General features: G+C 58.6%; 1 protein-coding gene across 1 annotated transcript in view; it reads right to left on the reverse strand.

Annotated features, from left to right (window-relative positions):
- The window catches only part of GLI2 (GLI family zinc finger 2), a 247,306-nt gene that overhangs the window by 195,096 nt on the left and 30,726 nt on the right, over positions 1-21,484 (reverse strand). The window lies entirely within an intron of this gene.

Below are 21,484 nucleotides of genomic sequence, written 5' to 3' on the forward strand. Positions count from 1 at the left end.
TGCCAGACTCAGCCACGGGCTTTCCCCAGGCTATGCCAGCACCACCCTGGCCCCTGCAGCCAACAGAAGCGCCCCGCCTTTGGCTGGCAGCTCTGCACACCTGCCAAGCTGTCCCAGGTGGGGCCGGGACCCTGCCCAGCCAGTCCCCACCTCTCCTGGGCTTCCTGCACGCCTGGGAGACCACAGGCCCGCACACTCCCTTCCCGTCCCCTGGCCGTCACACATCACAGCCCTAACCGGTTGTCTGGGCCCTCAGGCCTGGAACCTGACACCCACCCAGCCCTAGGTAGGTGGGCTGCAGCCTGAGCACATGCCCACTCAGGGAGGCCGGGGAAGTCCCAGGGCTCCAAGGCTCAGGACAAGAGTGAGATCACCATTTCCCAAGGGCCCACTGTGTGGCAAGCCTGGGCTGTGACCTTGATCGCAAAGGTGAATTAAACACAGCACTGCTCTCCCAGAGCGCCCAGCCAAGGGGGGACAGGGCTGAAACGAAACAGACAGTGACAATGAGAATACGCTTCCTGATAGACTAGCTCAGGAGGCCACAGGGGGCCTGGGCTAACCTGAGGGAGGTCAGGGAGGGCTTGCTGGAGGAACAGGTGTATAAGCATCTTTAAAGGGAGGACAGGCGAGGTCCAGAAAGGTCTGCTAAAGCAGATGGAGGGCAGTGTCTGGGCAGCGAGAGGGAAGCCTGAGGCCAGTGTCCAGCAGAGGGTGAGTACTGACCCTCAGAGCCTGTGGAAAACTGCACATCTGGGCACAGGGAACCCCCAAGGCCCATGCCCTCCCTACCTCTTCAGCCTTGTTCCCACCAACTCAGACCTCGTCCTTCACACTGTGGTGTTTCCAGAAGTCTGCAACCCCCAGACACTGCCTGTCAGCCTCTGCGATCATGCTCTCCCCACCCCTGCCCAATGAACTCCTATTTACACCTTGAAGCCTAAGGCCAGCACCACCTCCCCCAGGAGGGCCTCCAGGGTTCCCACATCACACAGCGCTCGGGAGACACTTCCAGTCTGCTTAACCATCTCTCCAGGTGGTCTGGCTCTTTGACATTTGCTCCCAGCCCCTGACACACTGCCCAACACATGGTCAGTGTCCTACAAATATGCAATGAGTGGGAGCCATCAGAGTAATAAACCCAGCGTTCTGAAGTCAGCCATCTTCTAAACCGTCCCCTACTACTGCCTGCCACACAGTCGATGGCTGTTAAAGTTATTTAACTGTCCCTGAGAGTCTGACAGAAAGATGCAGCCTAGAAGGTGTCTGACAGAACTCACTACCTGAAATTCTACCATTAGAGACTCACTTATTTGAAGCTTTTTCATTTTTCAAGAACAGCCTATTGAAATGCAAAGTGCCCTGGGATAAGGTCAGGCCTTAAGTGGCTGTCATATAAAAAGTTAATGTCTCTAAGTAGAAGGGAACAGGAATGGAGCAGGCTGGAGAGGAGTGAGGGGTGCCAAAATCCCTGCACAGTTTGCTGATGGCTGTCCTCGGCTCTAACCGCCAATCCACACTCTCTTGATAAAAAGAGCATGCCTCTCTGCTTGTCCCCGCACTTCAGTGCTTCTTGGCATGACACCATACGCAGAATGAAGTGGCTTTGTAGTGTGTGCTGCTTGTTCTTCCCCCCCTCTCGATGAAGCTCTCCAAGGGACACTCAATCAAGCTCCTTTTGTTCCCAGGGCCTTTTGAAGGCTTCCGGAGAGGAAATGAGAGGACTCTTTAAAGCCCAAGTCTACTCGCAGCCCCGCAAATCACAGTCTCCCTGCCAGTGCCGCCCCCCACCCCGGCCTGATGTGTGAGTCGAGGTGCCACGGGTGGGCTCGGCTCTGGACTCCTGACAGCACCGCCCCCGGGAAGATGCTCCAGGACGTCCCAGCCCATTGTCAGAGACCAGGGTGACACGCAAGGTTCCTCAAATGAGGCGAGTCCTCCAAAATGGCCAGAAGCCACAGAGAAGGTAAAGGGTTAGGTGCCCCCGGTCACAGGACTGTCACCCACCGTCATTACTGGGAGCAGGGTACCCGCCCCAGGGCACATCGCATGATTGGGAGGCTTTGCGTCTGGACTTTGGGTCCACACGTAGAAGAGGCACTTCTGAACCTGGGTCCCACGACTCCTTCCACAATGTCACCGTACCCAGTCTCTCCAATCAACCACTACAGATGCGGACAGAGTCCACCAAGGGATCCCACCATGTGGGGAGCCCCACAAGGTCCCAGAGGTCCTCAGAGATCCAGTCACCAACCTCCCATCCGACTCAGGAATCCTCTCCAGCAGGTGAGAAACTGGGGGTGAATTTGACCCCCAGGGGATGACTGGCAATACCCAGAGACATTTTTTGTTGTTTCCAAATTGTGCTACTACCTGCTAGTGGGTAGAGGCCCGGGATGCTGCTAAACATCCTGCAGTGATCAGGACAGCCGCCTACAACAGAGAATTACCCAGCCAAGTAGAGAAACCCTGATCTAACGTACTCTAGACACTTCATGATCCAGCCTCTGCGTGATCACCCCCCGGGGGTGGGAAGCTCACCAAAGGACAGGCAGTGCCCTGAAGCACCGGATCCAAAGCCCGGGTCGGCCTCTTGCCGGAAACTGGGGGCACGTGACCCAGCTCCTCCTTACTTTAGAATCGCTTGATGGAAAACGGAGCCAAGAATTTGATGTTCCAGGGCTGTTACGAATGATCGTGATTTCACGACTATGAAACATCTAGACAGCGCCTCACAAGCAGAAGGCACTTAAAGCAAAGGAGACCTGCTGGGTGGCGTGTGGCTTTAGGATGTACCAGGGAGCAGAACTGCAGCCAGCCTGACTACTAAAAGCCCACCACCTGCAGGAAAGCATCTGCTAAGCCCCTGGCCTGCCGCGGACCAGACCACGTGCAACATGTCCCCCCATCCACACTTGCAAAGCCCTGGCAGCCACCTCCACGTTAACAGGAGGGAGATCGTTTCTAATACATTGTATTTTAGCAACACAGTGGAAGAGTACTGCAGCTATTTTAGGTCACTGTTATGAAGACAGAAATGTTTGAGATCGTGCGGGAGGTGAAAATACAGCAAACTTGAATGCATCCCATAACTCCAACTGGAGAATAAACTGGAGACAATATATAGGAAAAAAACTCTTGTGTTAGGATGATGGGACTCGGGGTCATGCTGGGTTCTGGCAATGTTCCTCAATGTAAAGTCATACTGCTTTTTCCGTTAAAATGCTATTTAGTAATGAAAATAGAGAAAATGCCGGGAGACGTTACAAATCTAGCCTTGCTTCTAACCACGAAGGATAGGGGTGTAGGAGTAATCTCGGAAAGTGACCAGTTTTGAGGAGGCGTGGCCTCCCAGGCCTCAGAAAGGGGGCTACTGCTCCCAGTGCCCCGATGGCAGCAGGGCAAAGGAGGACGGTCTGCCCGCCCAGCTCCTCTGCCGGCAGAGAGGAGGTCCCTTCAAGGGCCACCAGAGCAAGCTTCCCTTCCTACAACTTCACTCTGAATCATCACCACCTTCCGCTTACAGAGGAGACACTAGGACAGGGAGAAGCCAGGCAGGAGACGCAGCCTGGGGGTCTCGGCACTTTCCATTCACAGCCCCCACGGGGTCCAGCATCCACCAGGGTGTCTGGCTTCCCATCCTAAGTGAGGCCCCTCTCCTTCAGAGGCCAGGAAACTGGGCTGGAAACCTCCAGGCGGGCCCCAAGTCTTGGGCAGCCCCAAGATGAATTTATCAGAAATACTGTGAAAACGGTCTTCAAAACCTCAGTCTTCCCCTGCATCTCCCCTCCCACCAAGGGCCCACTCCAGTCATCCCCAAAGGAAATGTTTAAAAGCCCAGAACTGTGCCAACTGCTTTGCTTCTCCTGTGGCCCAGAGCACCCAAGCCAGAGCCACTGAACCATCCTTGCCCGTGACCAAGGCCCCACGAGGGCTGGGGTGCGGCCAGGTCGGGGGAGCCTGTGCTGAGACCCTCCGAGGTGGAGGTGGACCCTCTGGACCCCTGCCTACCTTCCCACCAGGAGAGACAATGGCCACAGAGTGCTGGGCGTGGAAGGGGCCAGAAACCGAGCAGGAGATCCAGAAAAAGCCAAGTGGAGAAGATTTGGGGAAGATCCGGCGGGAGCTGATATTATAGAAAAACCCCCAGCTTCCTTCCTCAAAGGGGACCGGACATGCCTTATCTCCCAAACCTGACGAGGGGACCCCAAGGGGGATAATGACTTGGGGGCCGCATGCCCACTCCTCGTAGAACAAGAGAATCGTTAAGGGTAAAAGAGGAACCGCCAACAATGAAACCGTTTTCTTGCCACCAGCAGCCAAGCGCCCACCCATCCATAGCGACCAGGCACCAGCAAGGCCGAGGCCGTCAGCCTCCTTCACAGGTAAGAAACTGCCAGAAAGATCCAGCGCCATGCCCGGGTGACATCCTGCCTCCGACCCAGGCCTCCAGGTTCAGGCAGGACTGCTGCTTCTGACAGGTACCGCCTTTCCTGAACTCCCCAGGATCCGCCCCACCCCCAGGGTCTGAAATCCCATCGCCAAGAGGCTACCTGTCTGGGTCCTGTTTTTCGGTTCCAAGAGGTTTGGCTAAAATGGCCACACCTTTAAGAGATCCAGAGGAAAACTGAGTTGGGGGATTCGTAGCTACTGAGCTCCTTCCCGCATAAGAGCCCCTTCCACGTCGCTGGTTTGCGTCTTGACGCCCACGACGAGGGTTCTGTTCTGATCCCCATTTTAGAGATGAGTAAACTGAGGTTCAGAGAGGTCAACAGTAAACTGCCCAGAGCTGCAGAGCCAGTGCCAGCGTGGTCAGGTTTGGCTCCAAAGTCCCAGCCCTGTTTCCCTGGGAACTCATCACACCCACCGCCCACAGGTGGTGTCCCGCACGCCTGGCCCCTCCACACAGGCCCTGGAAGCTGGGAGGGCCTGGCTCCTGCTGGGTGCTCGACTTTTAATCTCCCACCCCAATCTCCCAACAGCCCCAGGCGTGGGCACAGCTAGTGGCTCCTTTCCCAGACGAGGAAACGTGGCAGAGAGAGGCTTCTGCCGAGAGCCAATGGGGAGTAAAGAGACGTGTGGGGGACACGTTGCAGCCACTCAGGACTCGGGTGCATCGGGAGGGGGCGGAGCCAGGTCCAGGCCCGGACAGCAAGGATGCCTCGCTGCGGTCAGCAGACAGCCTGACAGCTGTGGGCTGGGGGGGTGGGGGGGGTGGGGGGGTGCGGGGGTCACCTCGCCAGCCTCCGGAGACGTAACATTGCTCAGAAACACGTCAGAAAAGCCTCCAGAGCCTGATACCGTGTGCTTCACTGGGAGAGAGGAACCGGGCCCTGGGAACCTCTCTGCCACGACCGCCTGGAGAACTCACATTCCGCTCCGGGCCTCTGTTTCCACATCTCCAGTACTTCCGTGCACCCTCCAAGCCCCCTCGGGCTCGGGTTTACTTGCTGGAACCGAGGGAAGAGAAGGAGCGTCTGAGCAGGGCGGGCATGGGGAGACATCAGGGGCGCTCAGAGACAAGCCTGCAGGGGAGCCCGACCTCCGGCCCCTTGGGCTCAGCTCCCAGGGCCTGGGGAAGAGCTAAGAGAGAGCCAAGGTCTGGCTGCTGGCTCTGTTCCCGGCATATTTGGGGTCTGTGGGCCAGGCCCTGGGGACAGAAAAAGGGTCCCTGGAGCCTGCCAGCCCTGAAGCCTATCCTCGGAGCACTCACGGCAAGGCAACACCCACAACAGGTAGGAAAGGTAAGACAGGTGCTGAGAAGTGCAGGTGGCAGGGGACAGCCAGGGACCAGGCTGCACAGAAGGAGAACAGGGGCCAGAGTCTGGATTTGACACGGAAGGAACTGGGAGCCATCGAAGGCTTTGAGCAAAGGGGAGACAGGATTAACATGCGTTTATACGGTGAAGCTTTGCATCCTGATCCCAATGCTCCTTGACACTTGGCAACCAATGGCATATTCTAGATGGCCTTTGGGTCCCCCACAAGCCCCTTCACTTTACCTCTACTGGGCCAAGCCCCTGACCTTGCAGTTTCTGAGCCCTTCAGGAGGTATCCAGTTGTGAGGGTGGATTGAAGGGCAGGTCCACCAGCGAGTGTCACTGTCATGGTCACTGTCACGGTAACTCCTGGTGAAGGACGGGCAGGGCCATCCCGCCCAGAGCATGGGGAAGGCTCACCGGAGAGGGACCATCGGAGAGGGTTACGGGGATCTGAATCAGGGGAACAGTGTCCTCCTAGTGGGAGGGGACCGCTTGGCCAGGGCCAGGCAGATGAGGCCCAGCATTGCCACCTACCAGCTGGGGGACCTCGGCAGGAGGCTTCACCTCTCCGAGCTGAGGTTTCCTATCTGTATCCGTCAGTAACTCCATCTATTCCTAGGGCACCAGGGCCTCCGCGTTCATCATCCCCCTTGGATCCCGGGACACACGCCTGCGGGGAAATCCATCTTCCTGCTGGAGAGGTGGAGTGAGTGACAGCCACCCCCACGCCCCTGGAAAGACCTGCAGCGTCTGCTTTGAGCAGTCAATCTGTCTCTCTCTTTATCCCTCTCCCTTATCTTCCTTACTCTCTTTCATTCCTTTTTTTCCCTCTTTCTTTTCTCCCTTCTTCTCCCACCCTTCCTTCTTTCCCATCCAGCAATGGGACAGCCCACCAGGCCCTGCGTGTCCGTAGAGACGGCCGTCTGCTTAACAGAAAGAAGGAACGGAAGATGACACAAGGCTGGTGGCTGCCAACCTCCCAGCCGGAGCCCAGCAATTAGACCTTGGTCTCAACACGCCTGCCTCATCCAAATCCAAGTAGCGTCTGCTTTCCGGCTGCTAAAGGGTGTGTGCGTGTGTGCATGTGTGCGTGTGTGTGTGTCCACACCAGGCTTCCCTTTTCATGATGCTAACTAAGTAAGACCTGAGTAATAGATGCCTTTCTGAGAACTGAGAAACCCCAAGATATTTACGTACTACGGAGAAATAAATGTTTTGCCGAATCCACATTCCTTCCCCATGCAGTGATGTCTACGGGGCTGAGAAAGGATGCGGGTGTTGTTTTCTTTCCCCACTTGCCTAAACACAAACACACCCGTGACACAACATACACACACAAACACACGCTGACCCCAGACAGCACCAACCTGCGCTCCAACAGGTGTGGGCAGGAGAACAGAGGCGGTGATTCCAGGTCTGGGATGCAGCCCAGCAGTTAGGGTCATACCCCAGCCCTGCCCCTAGTTCGCTGTGTGTCCTTGGTGAGCTGGTTAACGTCTCTGTACACAGTGAGCTCGATAACATGGTACCCCTGGCTCAGAGAAAGCCCTCAGTAGATGCCAGATGCCAACGATGATTATTATTGTTGCTGCCCTGCCTCCACTCTCCTGAAACAGGCCACGGAGACCAGGGCTCCGCGCAGCCCCCACCTCTATCACCTGCCCTGGGAACCTGGCAGATAACCCACTTCGCTCCCTTAATTATCTTCTCTGGCTGTGTGGGCGGCAGCATGAGCTCCTGCGACTGAGTCAGGACAAACAGGGGAGCAGTTTGAGTCACAGGAGGGGTGGGACGTGGCCAGGAGACGACAGCCAGGAAGCTGGGAGGCTGAAACCAGTGCCCCACGACGGGGGAGGAGGCCAGGAGGGGAGGCCAGGATGGGGAGGAGGCCAGGAGGGAGGCCGGGACGGAGGGGAGGCCAGGACAGGGAGGAGGCCAGGAGGGGAGGAGGCCAGGACGGGGAGGCCAGGAGGGAGGCCAGGATGGAGAGGAGGCCAGGACAGGGAGGAGGCCAGGACGGGGAGAAGGCCAGGAGGGGAGGCCAGGACAGCCCACGCCAGCCCCGGTCTCTGAGGACGGGGACCAGCTGGCTCAGGAGGCCGCGAGGCTGCAGGAGGGGACCCATCAGTCAGCCAGGTGGGCCTGCCTGCCCCCTCCGAGAGTCTCTGTGCTCTATGCCCCGCTCACCCTGGGCTCAGGTGCCCTAAGCTGAAGCCCAGATGCACTCCCCCGCGTCCCCCAAACAGCGGGTCCACTTGGAGGAAACGTCTGCTTGAGACCCCACATTGTATCTCCAGCCACCACTGTGCTCCCCTGCCCTGCCCCTCACTGGCCGCGCAGGGCACGGGCCTGCAGACCCACGGGGCTCAGGGGGCCTGCAGGCCCCGCCCCCGTCTCCAACCCACGCTCCGGGAGATGCAGCAGCCCCACAGCCGCGACGGGGCCAGGACCCGGGCGGAGAGCGGGGGGCACGGGACCCCTGCCCCCAGCCCCGCCAGCACACACTCACACGCATGCACACAGACTCATAAACTCCCCCAGCAACTCTCACACACGCCTACGCACATACACTCACACGACCCTTAAGCACACACACTCACAAAGTCACACACACCTACACACTGGTTCATGCTGGTGCACTTATACACACCTGCACGTGGACCTGCAGTCACACACTCATTCACCTTCACACACAGACACACCCGACAGAGCCGCCCCCAGCGTGGGACCCCCGGGCCCTCCCAGCCAGCACTGCTTCTGCAACTGCTGGGGAGGGGGCCGGGTGCGGTCCCTCTAAAGAAAGAAGCTTCACAGCTGAGACAGGAGGGGGTTTCTGGGTGGGAGAGGCCCCAGGTTCTGGGGCAGAAGGGACCCTCCTTGCTCAGGGCTCCCGGTGCGGCCTCCAAGGCCCCCTGCCCGCCGCACAAGGGCTGCCCCAGAGCACCCTTCCCTCCCGCCCCCAGTAACCCTTCTGCCCCTTCTGGGAGAAGGGCTACCAAGATGCCTGCCCACCACGCGCCCACCCCAGCCTCCACGGCCCCAAGCCGGCCATTTCCTGCTGACGCACAGGTGGCTGGATCGGGGGATCAGAGCCCAGCGGTGAGTCTGGGGTCTTGGCCAGGCCCCTTGCGTCTCACTCTCCGTCCACAGGACCCAGCAGCCACCCAAGACTCACTGGGCTGCAGCTCCCCATCCCAATCAGACCCCACCCCCACCCCATGCACACAGGTCTAGGGCAGGGGGCAGGCCCAGGGGTCTGCTGGGAGCACAGGGAAAAAAGACCCACCCACTCCAGCCACCCGCACGCTGGGGCGAGTGAGCAGCCTTCCCGGGGCAGCTGGCGGGCAGCGGCCAGGCCTCCAGGACCAACCTGGGACCAGCCCTCCCAGAGCAGCCCCCAGGGGCCAGGACTGCATCTTGGTCCTTTCTGAACCCTTGCACGACCCCTCGGCTGGGTGGGCTCATGGAAAAGGCCTCCTTCGAGTTTTCTGAAGGAGGGAATGCCCAGGTCTCTCCCATTCTAGAACGTATTACACGAAGAGGCCTCCTCTGAGTTTTCTGAAGAAGGGAACGCCCGGGTCCCTCCGTTCTAGAACGTACTTCCGCTTACAGCTCCTTCATCTGCCTCTGCCCCCCTCCCTCTCCCCCGCCCCCCGCCATGACTCCGCTATCTTTGATACCACACTCCCAGCCCTCTACCTAGTACTTTCCAGCTGAAGGGGAGCCTCTCACCAAACTCTCATCTTCCAGGTGGGAATCTCAAGCCCAGAGAGGGGAAGACACTTCCCTGGTGCTGCACAGCAGGGTCGGCCCAGAACTCCCCTCCCCCTCCCAGCAGCGGCGCCTCCCTCACAGCACATCCAGGGCTCAGGACTGGGATGGGGGTGGGGGTCAAGGAAATGAAAGAGCCAGGAGGCCTACACCCACTCTGACCTGCCCTGGGGGTGCCTGGGTGTCCATTCCCACATCCCCCAGCCCTCCCACCACCCAGCCTGTGTCAGCAGGGCCCCCAGGACACAGCCCCAGGCCCTCCAGGACGAGTCACAGAGCACAGGCAACACAGCAGCACAGCGGGTGCCTGGTGAGGCAGATGGGGGAGCCCCACAACTAGAATACAAGGTGTGCAGATGGCCCCGGAGTGTTTGCTGGGAGGGGGACCCCAGCTTTCACCAGCGTCTCCATGACCCACTGCCAGAGATGGTCCCAGACCAGAGCCCTGGGTTCCACAAACACTGACTACCTCCTTCACATGCACATACCTGTCCTACCTGACCTCAGCCGGTCCCTCCCAGGGCTGGAGGCTGCAGGCCTCCCCTTAACAGGTGACAGAGTGGAAACACTCAGGCTTGAGTCAGACAGAACTGGATTCCAAAGCTAATAATAGCACCTCGCACCGGCTGCGTAACGCCTCTCGGAGCCTCAGCTTCCCCCACCTGGAAACTGGGTATAACATAAACCACTCCACACTGGGAGGATTAAATGTGTCCACATGTGTCAAGACAGGTGCCCAGCAGGTGCTCAATGCCACTGCCTTCTCCCCACGCCGTGCCACCTCCCACCTGCCTGGCGGCTGCTGGTGCTGGCCTGGGCTCAGGAGCTGCCATTACTACAAAAACTAGCACCTGGTTCAGTCCCATCTCAGAGGGCTTGCGGGGTTCCTGTCTCACTAACAGGACAGTCTGAGCCCCCAGGCAGAGCTGAGCCCAGGACAGAATTCGTACCTGCCTAGGCGACAGCATTAAAAAAGGCCCATGAGTCGAGTGCCGGGGGAAAAGGAGTGTCAGGGGCCCATGGGAAGAGTTCCAGGCGGCTGTTCCACAGTCGGCAGCGTCCCTGTCTCAGCCAGAGCCATAGCCCATGCCCACAAGGCCCACGCTCTGGGCCAGTGGCTCACACGGGGTCTGTGCAGCCTCCCGGTCACCTCGAGGAGAAGCACCATTATTCCCGTTTACAGGTGAAGCAGCTGAGGGCCACTTGCCCAAGTCCACAGTTAAAACCCAAGTCTACATACGGGACGTTCCAGATCCAGGCACTCCATCACTTTGCCCTCCTGCCTCAGAGGATCAGGGGCCGGCAGAGGCCCTGGTCTCTGTGCTGAGGGGTGAGGGGAGCAAGGTGCCCCCATGCCCCGAGGACCAGGAACTGCCCACCTGTGGGGCACGACCCGCTGCTCCATCACGGAGCCACCGCGCGGGCACAGGAGAACGCCCCCAGCCACCTCTGGGTAGAAACCACCGGACGGCACCCAGAGAGGTAAACTACATCCATAACATGAGCGTCACGGAGCAAAATTATTAAATGCTGTCATTTCGGAAGAAAATTAATTAGCAACAGCTGTAGCTGTCTCAAGTCTGCTGAAGCAGCGTGCATCTCAATTAAAACGTAATTGCCACAGCTTCCATCACAGCAGGTTAAACAGCGTGAGATGCTGAGTAGGCGCCTGTCTACATGCGGCTTGATTCAGTGCGTGGAATGCCCGTCATGGAAGGGGAGGCGGGCTGGACAGCAAGGTCTCTCCTCAGAACCGCGCGCGCGTGCCCGCCGGTCCTGGCGAGGGGCTGCATGTCCAGGCATAGAGATGGCAATGGAGGGTGGTTCCTTCAACTTCTGCACAGACCCACCCTTGGGAAAAGAGATTTTAAGCCTGGCAAGGACCTGGGTCTAGAGCAAGGATCCCCCACTTGCCATGCCTACCGGGTCATGCAGAGAGGCAAATAAGAAGCAATAGAGAGTGGTGAGGCTTGTGGCTAACAGGAGGCCCACTGTGGAGGGCAGACCGCCGCTGCTCCCCTCTGGCTGACTCTTCCCATGGGAGGGTGAGGGACTCAACAGAGTGAGGGATAGGATTTTTAGTTCAGGTTTCCCGAGTTTTAAAACACAGTAAAGGCCTAACCTAAGGGCTATCAGTATTTGACCTCTTATCTAGGAATTCCTGCACCTAAATACACACCAAAGGGTGTCATCATCGAAAGTAGATTAATGGTTGCCAGGGGATGGGGGGCTGACTACTCACTGGGTGTGGGGTTTCTTTTTGGGGTGAGGAAAATGTCATAAAGATGAATAGTGGCGATGGTTGTACAACTCTATGAATAACCTAAGAACTATTTTTTAAATTTTTTATTCATTTTTATTTTTTCTTTTAAATTTTTTTTATTGAAGTATAGTTGATTTACAGTATTGTGTTAGTTTCAGGTGCACAGCTAAAAACTATGGAATTATGTGCTTTAAAAGGGTGAATGGTAGATGAAGTATATCTCAACAAGGCAGTTACAAAAAAAAAGAGGTATGGTTTTTACCTCAAATGCACCCAACAGCTGCCAGATTTTTCACCTATGCATCTGTCACTCATCTTTCAGACATGTCTTGAGGGGCTGCTGGTACAGGGTGTCTCCAGGCCAGGAGCTGGGCAGACAGCAGCGGCGCCCTCAGCCCCACCCCCAGCTTCAGTGGAGGCTGGGGTGCTTTTCTAAATCGTCAGCTTGTGTTAGGGAGCTTCCTCCTCAACTCGGAATCAGGATGCTCCTCAGGGAAGGGTGGTGGCTGCTGGGGGCCAGGGAGCAGGGTGAGGCCCCTTTGGTCAGGAGCCCAGCCTCCCACATCCAGTCCAAACTCAGCTTCTCCACCACAAAGGTGGATGCGCAGCTCTGAGCCCCTAGGCTGCGCCACCAGCATCACAGTGTTCACGGCACCTGCAGTTCTGCGGACGCGGCCACTTGCCCCACCCCCTGCCAACTGGGAGCAGGCCCTGGACAGGAGAGGCTCCCAGAGGGTATGCACAAGGGATGAATGGTGATCCACATCTCTCTCCAGTGCCTGGCCCGGAGCGCACCCCCCGGGTGAGTGCAGAGGGAGGTGGAGAAGCAGAGGGGCCAGCGGGGCATCCGGCAGCACATGGAGCTTAGCAGCCTGGATGAGACACACCTACTTTCTCACCTGACAGGCGGCACCCTGCCCGAGCCATGACCCCAGGCAACAGGATGCCACACAACGCCAGGGACGCCGGGACTCTTCCCCACTCAAGCTACAGGCCTTGCCTTCCCTTTCCAGAAAAGCAGAGTCTCAGAACAGTGCCCCGCCTTGGTGCACCCCGCTACACTAATCCTGGAACCAACTCTATGGGCATACACTCTAGGACCTTCTCTCGCTCGCCCTTTCCCCCAAAGTACCCTAAAAATCTCACTCAGGCCTTCATAGCATCTGCACTCTGACCCACCTGTTCCCCTTCGAGTTAATCTCCCCACAGAGAGACCTCAACAGCTATTCCTACAAAGTTGCTTGCCACAGGAAAATGCAGAAGGCCAAAAGAGTGAAGACAATTCCAACTGGCCCCAAATAAGGGGCTGGTTAAGTAATCCCAGCACGTCCAAACAATGGAATATTAGTCACTGAAAATCATATTTACAGATTTATTTAATGCCGCGAGAAGGGCTTATGTTAAAATACCGAGTGAAAAAACCTGGGCTGCAAAGTTGCACACGAAGCAGGATGCTTTCACTGATGTCACCTACTGCGGGGGGTTGGGGGGCAGGTTCTGGAAGGAAACAGATCTGTCACCACGCGTCACTGCTGAATAAAGGCACTGTTGGGGCTTTTTTTCTTCTTCATGTATACTTTCCTGAACTTTCCACTTTGAGCCTGGGTTGTTCATTTATAATTATTAAAAATATACTCCAGACCATTTATCCACAGCAGAGACATTACTCTCCTCTCCCCACCACGAGCCAGGTGGCAGGTGCCCTGGAGCTGGGAGCCTCTGAGCCCACGGCCAAGCCTCAGGGCATCAGTGCAGCCCCTTCCAGCCACTCAGCCTGGAACTGGCCACTGTGGGTGTTCCTGGGGACTGCGAATGAGCCATTTCTACTAAAACATGCCCCTGCCATTTACTGAGTGCCCCCTGGCTGCTGGGTGTCACACCAGCCCCCCGTGGATACCAAATGAATGTGGTGTGCTGGGTGTCACACCCGTGGATACCAAACGAATGTGGTCTGTACCCTCCAAAGGCTTTGCTTAGTGGAAGCAAAAAACAAGGAAACCAGTAATTAACTGCAGAAAAGAACCTCAGTCTCTGGGAGCTGGGAAAGGAGTGGAGGAGGGAAGCCTTGGGTGTTACCAAGAGTTTGAACATTATCCCGGACTAAGGTGTGAACAAGACCCGCAGCGCCAACCCCGCTCCTGGCCCAAGGCAGACATTGCTAATCAATCACAGCACTTTTCCCAGCAGTCCTTGGTGGGGGTCCTTCTCCTGCAGGGGGTCCAACAGCCCCCCAGTCAAACTGCCCTGGCACAGGCAACAAACCCTCACCTGTGCAAGTGGGCAACGCGGCTTCTAAGGAAGGGAGTGACGCGGGTCTCTCAGGAAGCAAGGGGGGCCGGCAGCAGAGAGACCCAGCCGGAGACAGCTGTGTAAGAGTGCAAGCCCCGGAGTGTGCAGTCCACGAGCGATGCGGAGGGGACGAGGAGGTAGGGGACGGGGCCACACCGCCCACTCTGAGCCCAGCTTCCTCTCTCCTCCTAACTTTGGGGCGGCCTGGCAAACTCAGCCCTCTGGAACGAAAGAGACCCCGCACTTGGCCAAGCAGCTGAACGCACAGAAGGGCTGCACCGGGCCGCTCTCCGCTGGGACGGGCAGAAGGACCCCCAAGGCAGCCCCGGGCACCTGCCTGAAGACTCACGGCCCCCCAGCGGGCGCAGTGTCTGAGCCACTCGCTGAAGCAGCTCTTTCAGAGCATGCGGCCCCCAGTGGCACATGTCCTGTCTCCTCAGGAGGCTGCAAATGTCTTCAAGAAAGGGCATGGCCCTTGATTTACCCAAGGACTCTGAGTCGGAAGGAAGGGCCCTTGGAAACCAGGCAGCTTCACCTGGTCACCTTACAAATGTGGAGGGCCAGGCTCAGATATATGGAGCCGCCTGCCCGAGGTCAGAGCAGGCGAGGGCCAAAGCCAGAGAGGGCCCCGAGTCTCGTGTGTCCCGCTGCACGGCCTCTCTCCTGAGTCCAGCAGGGTGCCGAACCCAAGGAGCACCCAAACATTCCCTGACCGGCAGACGGACGCGGGGAAGGGCAGTGCAGGATTGGTCCCCCTGCCTGAGCGCTGGCCCCGGGGCCGCTGGCTGCCACCCTGTGCGCCAGCCCACCCTTCGTGCAGAGCACACGTGGAGACGCTTAGTCCCGGTGGGGGAGCCGGGCCTCAGGCAGCACCCAAAAGCAGCACCCGCGCTGGGATCGCACGGCTGCCCTTGGGCTCGCTCGGGCGTGCTCTCCAAAGACATGCTCTGATTCGCCGCCAGGGAGCCCAGGTGGCCAGGCCAGACGGGGGCTCCTGGTAGGCTCTGGGCCTGGGCGAGCAGGGCCGAGACACATGTCAGCACCAATGCCTGGGCTCCAAACATTAACTCAGGCTCAGCAGGTGGGAGGTGGATGGGTGTGGTGGGCCTACAGAGGAGGTCTCTTTCCATCTGTCAGGCAGATGGGGCCAGCGCTGATGGCCGCGCCCCAATTACTACTACTATAATCAGAGCCACCCGCAGGCACCCAGCACACGGCTGGGCGTTTCCCACTGGCAACCTTTCCAGATCCACACGACACTCAGAGGGCTCCCAGGCCCACTTGCAAGATGAGGAAACTGAGGGTCCCAAGACCATAGGACTTTGCACCCAGGTCCCGCCCCGCATCGCTCCTGCCTCAAACCACCTGCCCATCAGGCAGCACCTAGCCGCCCCCCAGCACTAACATCCCAAATGCAGGGCACTGTCCCGGGTCGCCTGGTCACTCACCAACGCCCCCGAGTGCCTTTACATCTGCACCAGGCACCCAAGGCAGGACCCAGACAGGGCTGCTCCCACCCTCAGCACATCCCTCGTCCAGCTGGGGAGACGGACCAGCGGCCCAGCAGCAGTACCGGACAGAGCGATGTCCAGGATGGGAGCCGATGGGGCGGGGAGGCGTGCAGCAGGAGGAGCTGGCCAGGCCAAGGCCAGGAGGGGAGGAGGCCGGGAAAGCCAGTGACCAGCAGCACAGAGGGTGTGTGTCTGCGGAGGGGAGCGGGGCTGGGAGATGGAAGCTGAGGGTCAGCGAGCCTCTCGTGGGGCTGCGAAGTCGCACAGTTCCTGGGAGCACCACCCATCGCAGTCCGTGTGAACTTGGCCCCGACCGGGAAACAGAACGAGCGCTGCTGGGGTCCACCAGGGGCCTCGGCCTGCGAGCCGAGCCTGCTTGAGTTGGAAAGGCCTCTGCCTGCAGACGACTCGGGGCTGGGAGTGGGCGGTAGAGCCTCTCGGCCCAGGGTAGGAAGGGCTCCTGCGCAGGCAAGGCTTACCGGCCCCAGCGACTCACAGACCCCACGGTACTCGGCTCAGTCAACCCCACCCCAAATCAGGCATCGGATCCGATGTCAAAGGCCAAGTCCTGCGCGCCCCATCCTGCCAGCTCTCCAAGACCCACCACCACCCAGCACCCTGGCCAAGCTGGCTTCAATTCAGACTGCTCCGGGCCACTCCCTCCCTCTGCGGGGGATGACGTCTAGAGTCTGTGCATTTATGTCTGCGCGCGCGCGCACGCGCGCACACACACACACACACACACACACCACACACACACACACACACTGTGTGCACTCAAACTTCTACAAACTCCAAATCCACGCACAATCAGAAATACACTCACCCGCAATGGATGCACTTACAAAAACACATGATAACAGACACACTCGCACACTTATAAATACCCACTGCCACACACAACATGCGGATGAAACAGACATGCCCTCACACAGAAGCACACGGGGCACACGCTTGGTGCACACACACGGGAGCACCCCAAGGGGCAAGCCTCTGAGCTTGCCTTCCGCAACTCGGGGAAATCGCTGCTAGAAGGCAAGCTCTGGAGTTCCGGCCCCACGGGTGCACTTGCCTCGGCAGCAGGGGGACAGGTGCAGACGGTCCCCCAGCCTAGCTGAGAGGCCGGCCCAGGTCTCTAGGACCCGGAGGGGGCTTCATGCAGAGACGAATTCCCAGTCAAGGGCCTAAATGCACAGGGCCCTGAGGTTCTGGGGGTGTCCCCAGGCCCCAGGGAGCCCTGGAAACTTCCACTCTGCAGAAGAAAGAGCCCCCTGGACTCGGGCAGTGCCGACTGCCCAGCATTGGCTGCAGGCTTGCTGATGAGTAAGGGGCGTGCTGGCTTTCGCCCACTTTACCAAGGAAGCTGCAGTGCTGAGTGCAAGTCTAAAGGCCCAGGAGCTTCTCCTGACTTCCCTTCATTCCTCCATCGACAGATCCATCCACCCAACCCTTCAATCCGAGTGCCGACTGTTGTTTCATCTTCATGACAAGCCTATGAGGCAAGAACAAGGACCTCTGTCCCATAGGCAAGGACAGGAAAGCACAGAGGGACACAGAATGCTCAGGCCACACTAAGTGACCAGGTCAGCCTGACACCAAAGTCAGCTCAAGTCACGATCTGTGCAGAGCAGCAGCAGAGAAGCGGGTTTCGTGGCCTCTGCCCTCTGGCAGTCTGAACGTGTGCATCTTCTCACGCGCACATAGGACCAGAGAGAGCTCCCTGCCCTCCCGTGGGGAGAAGGCTCCACAGGCCAAGCTCGGTGGGCCTCGCCAGGAAGCCCAGCTCCACCAGCCACTTCACTTCTCTGAACCTCAGTGCCTCCCTCTGTAGAATGGGGATAAATGCACCCACTGCCCAGGAGCACCAAGCCCAGAGCCTGGCCCCCAGCGGATGCCCAAGAAAGGTGTGAGTTAGGAACGCTACTGCCACTCTATCACCAGAGGTGCCACAGCTTCTAATAAAACAATACGCCAGTACGCGGTGCAGACCAAAGTAAAAAGACTTTAGTGGAGAACAGCCTGGGTGGGTCTGGGTTCCGAGAGGGTCGGGAGGCGATGGGCACGGGCTGAGCCTGGAGGCGCGGAGGCAGCCAGGGTGCCGGGGCTGACAGGAGAATCGCAGCCACCCCACCGAGCACGGAGGCTCTGGACGTGCCTGACAGAGCCCCGGCTTCCAGCGACGTCACCTCCCGGCGCCCACGGGGAGCGGTCCCGCACAACCTCCTTTTCCAGAGGGAGAACAAGAAGCAGGGAACAGACAAGAACTTGAAGGTCGGGCAGGTTGCTGGACGGAGCCAGGGCTGAGGCTGGGGCTGCTGGAGAACAGGCCAGCGGGGGGTGGGGGACCGTGGGGAGGTGGGGAGAAGCCCCCTGGCTCCCGTGTCCCCATGCCAGTTTGCTGAGGGTATTAAAATGTTTCTTTTCAATTACTCCTTCCTTGGAAATTACTAACAGCGCTCTGACGAAGATGCGACTTAATTTCCCAGTTGGTTTGGAAATGAGGAGACCCATAATTGTGTGACCCTCTCTGCAGCAGCAGACAGGGAGAGGGGGGCTGTCTCCTCGGAGGCCGATCGGGAATAAAAACATCCCGCCGAACGTGCCCGGCCCCCGGTGCCGGACGGGGCTGGGGTGCAGGCTGTCGCCCCTCTGTGCCCCGCACCCTGCTCAGTGCACCCAAGGTCCTGGCCTCAGACTCCGCTCTGACTTGGGAAAGCTCTGAGCCCACCGGGCCACAGCCACGTACGTGCTCAGGGGCCCTGGTCTGCACCCCTCCAAGCAAGTCAGCCCCCACAGAGCCCCAGGCCCACGGCAGACAGAGGGAAAGATGCGCTGCCCTTACTTGGAGCCAGCTGTATGCTCATCAGGCCTTGCGGCCATTTCCGCATCTCACTCTTGCCGAAGCCCATGAGTACCCCCACTGCACACAGGTGAGGAGACAGGTGCCCGAGTTCCTGTGGGTGAGGCCTTGGTGTGACTCCGAAGGCCCCGGCCTCCCTCCGGCCCCCACCACCTTCTCGTGGGAGGATGCACCTGCCTCTCGGTCACAGCTCCCACCCAGGGACACCGCAGACCTGGGAACAGGCCTCACACGGCGAGTTCCCGTGATTGGAGCCCCTAGAATCAGCCCCAGGAATATCGCTGGAATCTTTCCCGATAATAATACGATGATGATGGACATTGGTTGTTTTTTTTTCAGACACCAACTCTGTCATGTCACGCTAAGTGACTCGTGAAAATCACCCTGCCCGGGTGCTATAGTGGGGGAAGCACTATAACATCCCCACTTTACAGATGCAGAAACTGAGGCACGAAGTCTTGAAGAGCAGAGCCAGGATCCCACCAGACCAGCCTGAGCACAGAGACGCTCCTCCACGGCCCTCGCCACCTCCCTGGCTTTCTCAGACTTACAGTGAACACAGCACAGTGTGCTACAGGGGAAGGGACCCTTGCTCCCATTTCTGAGACGGGGTCCCTCCTGACCACCGTCTTGTCTTCTCCGCTGAGGGCAGCCTCCGTGCCCTCCTACCTACCCCAGGGCTTCTCCCTGAATCCTCTCTCGACAGGCTGGGGGACATTCCTCCCCAAGTGAGGAGGTCCCGGGGATCCCCGTCAGGTGGGCACGTGCTTGGCGGGGCCTGCTGGCCGCCCGCACACTGCCAGGGGGTGGGAAGGGCCGTGCCTCCCGCTGCGTTTCCCGGTGAGGCTGATAGGTCCAGACTGAGGCGCCACAGCGGGACTGAAGGCTACGGGGTTGGGAAGGGTCGGCCGGCTGCAGACATGCCGAGGAGCAGAAGGAATAACTCACCCCAGCCCGGCCTCGCCAGCGTGAACCTCTGAACCCTCCACATGGGATGTAAGGAAACCCCCATCGGCCACTCGAGAGGCGCTCAGCAGGGGACCCAGACACCCCCGAGGCCTCGTCCACAGAGGGACTCTTGTTTGGAAAACAGGCGTTAGTTATCACTGTGACACAAATGCTGTCTGGATTCCAGGAGGCTTTTTCCTGCTGCTTTTTCAATTCCCAAGTCTCCCTCTGCACCGACATCTCCCATCTCATGCCCTGCACTGGAACACGCCAGAAGGAAATCAAGCAGCAAATTTCAAAAACAAAGGAGACCGTGGTATCCGACACACGTCGTGAACTCCGACTCATCTCCACGCTGCCCCTCAGGCAGCCGGAGCTTCGCTGGGCCAACCGGACCCATCTCATCATGCAGAACCCCCTGTGTGTTCCCCAGACAAGCCCTGATGGCCCTGACAGAGGCAGGACGGCTGGAGTGCTCACTGACAGCACAGGTGAGAGGAAGGGTCAGGCACCCCCCCCTCCCCGCCCCGATGGGCGGGCGGCTACTCAGGCCGGTCCCCCACCCCCCACCCCCCGGGGTCCTCAATGTTCTGGCCTCACAGATTCCCTGCAAAAGGAAGACACGGAGGTGAGTGGGCACTGCAGGAGCCAGCAGCCTGGGCTGTCAGGGAAGGCTTCCTGGGAGAGGCAGCATTGACACTGGGTCTCCAAGCACAAGGAGTCTTGACAGGTAGGAACCAGGGGTGTTGTCAGCATAGGGTAGTCACAGCGTTATTGTCACACTGAAGGAAACTCCACTTTTATCTCCAAGATGACCCCAAGCCCTACCACAAGATTCGAAACCTGCAAATTCTGAAGCTTTCTAAAGTACCATAAAAATACTCCCAGAACCTCAACCCGGCCATTGGGACAGGCCTCACTCAAAGGCTAAAAGCCAGCAGTGGGCCGTGCAGTGAAGGGGACTCTGTCCCCAGGGGTATAGGCAAAAGGTCACCTACTCCACAGCATCCAGGACTGGGCTCAGGGTGTGAATGGGGCCTTGGACCCCAAGGGCACCTGGGAAAGGCCCGGTGGTCCCAGGCTGGGATGTCTGGGAAGAGGGTGGGACTGGCAGAGATGAACCCTCTGTCCCAAGGGCAGAAGAAGGTTCAAGGAAAGACCGCTGGCAGGGTGGACACTAGCCCGGGCCTTGTGGATGGCAGGGGCCTCCGTGCTGGAAGCAAGGCCGCGCTCACCACACACTAGATGGAGGACCCTCAGCTCTTCCGCTGGGCGTCTGCAGCAAGAAGCAATGAATCAACGTGACAGCGCGTCATTGCCTCAAGAGACACAAAGGCAGACAGACCAGGGCTAACTCAGAAGCCTCTGATCGGAGACACACCTAAAAACTCTCAGGGGAACAACAGCTCCACATGCGGTGAGTTTTAGAAATGCTGGGTCAGCATAAAACAAGTTTCTTTAGCGGAGGACTTCACAGAGCTTTCAAAATAGCACCTCGTGCTTTTAAGATCCCGGAAAGCCCCAGACTAAGTGGCTTCTCCCAGACTTTCTCCAAAAGGGCCATGGCCCTTTCTGTCTGCAGAGTCTGTGCGCAAGGGGAGCCGCAGAAAGCAAACTCCAGGGAGCCGTCCTGGCCTCTCCCTGCCCCCTCCCAGGGCACAACAGGCTGGCCGGGCTCTCCCCAGGAGGGCCTGAAGCTTCGTGCCCACCTGATGCCCGGCTGGGACCCATCCCTCACTCCCAATCTGGGTGGAGGTACAAGTAAATGAGGGTGACGTCATGAAAAAGCTAACCTAAAAGCGTCAGTTCTTAAAAAAAAAAAAAATTAAACATTCTCATTAACACATGTAATATGTCTGGGTTATCAGCCAATTCCTGGGGCACACCTAACAGTCTTGGGTTCTGGAGGTAAGAAGCCTGCTTTTGACAACTTGGGAGGAGCAGCCTGGGTCTCCTCCAGGCATCTCCCGGGCCTGTGACGGCCCTTCCTAGCATGTCCTTAGGTGGCTCCGTGGAAGGTGGCCATCGTGGAGGGCGGCCACCGCATACCTCGGCCGAGGCTCTGCCCTACCTGACTGAC

This window comes from Lagenorhynchus albirostris, chromosome 6 (assembly GCF_949774975.1).
Source record: "Lagenorhynchus albirostris chromosome 6, mLagAlb1.1, whole genome shotgun sequence".
Taxonomy (NCBI): Eukaryota; Metazoa; Chordata; class Mammalia; order Artiodactyla; family Delphinidae; genus Lagenorhynchus; species Lagenorhynchus albirostris.